Genomic DNA, 2047 nt, shown 5'->3' on the forward strand with positions numbered 1-2047 from the left:
GCAGTGCCGTAATCATAGCTCATTGTAACCTCAAATTCCCAGGTTGAAGTGATCCTCTTGCCATAGCCTCCCCAGTAGCTGGGACTACAGGTGCGTGCCATAAAGTCCAGCTCATTTTTTTTTCAGTTTTTGTAGAGACAGGCTCTTGCTACATTGCCCAGGCTGGCCTCCAACTCCTGGCCTCAGGTGATTTGCTTCCCTTCACCTCCCAAAGTGCTGAGATTACAGGCATGAGTCACCACTCCTGGGCCCAACATTTTATACATATTTATAAGCTTCAAGTCTGGGTCCTGGATCCGCTCCTGACAGGCAGTCACATAAGGCCTCTGTCTCCCATGCTATTCTTTTTTTTTTAAGATGGAGTTTCACTCTTGTTGTCCAGGCTGGAGTGCAATGGTGCAATTTCAGCTCACCACAACCTCCGAATCCTGGGTTCAAGTGATTCTCCTGCCTCAGCCTCCCAAGTAGCTGGAATTACAGGCATGCACCACCACATCCAGCAAATGTTGCATTTTTAGTAGAGACGGGGTTTCTTCATGTTGGTCAGGCTGGTCTTGAACTCCCAACCTCAGGTGATCCGCCCACCTCGGCCTCCCAAAATGCTGGGATTACAGGTGTGAGCCACTGCGCCTGCCCATCCATGCTCTTATTATTATTATTTGTAAAGATTCAGGGTACAAACGTGCATGTTTGTTACATGAATATAATATGTAATGGTGAAGCTTAAGCTTCTAGTGCACCCATCACTAAAATAGTGAACCTTGTACACAATAGGTCATTTTTCAACACGAAATCCCTCCCATCCTCTCCCCTTTGGAGTCCCCCAGTACTTATTATTTCCCTTTCATGCTTTTTTTTTCTCCCCAATACCAGAGATGCCAGGAAAGGGGAAAAAGGAAACGGACACCTCCATCCCCTACTGCAGGTGATAAGGCACTAGTACAATTCGCATAGAAGGTTAAGGAATCTGCTACGAGGCCGGGTGCAGCGGCTGACGCCTGTAATCCTTGCACTTTGAGTGGTTGAGGCCGGTGGATCACGAGGTCAGGAATTCAAATCCAGCCTGGCCAAGATGGTGAACCCCCGTCTCTACTAAAATTACAAAAATTATCCGGGAGTGGTGACAGGTGCCTAAATCCCAGCTGCTCGGGAGGGTGAGGCAGAGAATTGCTTGAAGCCAGAAGACAGGTTGCATTGAGCTGAGATCGTGCCATTGCACTCCAGCCTGGGCAACACAGTGAGACTTCGCCTCAAAAAAAAAAAGAATCTGCCACAAAGTGTCTTCAGTGGACTGGCTGAAATGGGAAAGGGTAGTTTGGGGTTTTTCGTTTGTTTGTTCGTTCCCCTCTGCACAGTCCACTGGAAATGGGGTACTTTGACTGTAGGACATTTTGGGACAAAATGATTGGGGGAAACTATATGTCATGCCTTTTCACAATGGACTAACTCCTCAACTAGACTCAAAAGTTACAAAATGTTATACAGCTGAGGTTCTTAAACTGTATGCCAGGGAAGCTTGGGTACAGCAAATTCACAGGGGCACTGTGGGCTGTTTCAGATATTTGAGGGAAACATAGCTATGTCAGTTACACACCGCTCTAACTACAGTGTTAGCACAATTTTGACATTAGAACACACTATAGCCCTTGTATTGGCATATGTCTTTGCAGAGCCAGGGGTTTTTGGTCACCATGATAAAAAGCATTGACCGTGAAAGTCAATGTGGCATGGGAAATGAGAGAGGTGGCAGTGGACAATTTTGTTCCAGGGTTTGAGGAGTTGTGCAGTGACCAAAAACAGACACACATATCCCATTAGCAACTGTGGTTATTTAAGAATGAAATAGGTTGGGTGTGGTGGCTCAAACCTGTAATCCCAGCACTTTGGGAGGCCGAGGTGAGTGGATCACGAGGTCAAGAGATCAAGACCATCCTGGTCAACAAAGGTGAAACCTCGTCTCTACTAAAAATACAAAAATTAGCTGGGCATGATGGTGCATGCCTGTAGTCCCAGCTACTCGGGAGGCTGAGGCCGGAGAATTGCTTGA

This window comes from Cebus imitator, unplaced genomic scaffold (assembly GCF_001604975.1).
Source record: "Cebus imitator isolate Cc_AM_T3 unplaced genomic scaffold, Cebus_imitator-1.0 Scaffold204, whole genome shotgun sequence".
Classification (NCBI taxonomy): domain Eukaryota; kingdom Metazoa; phylum Chordata; class Mammalia; order Primates; family Cebidae; genus Cebus; species Cebus imitator.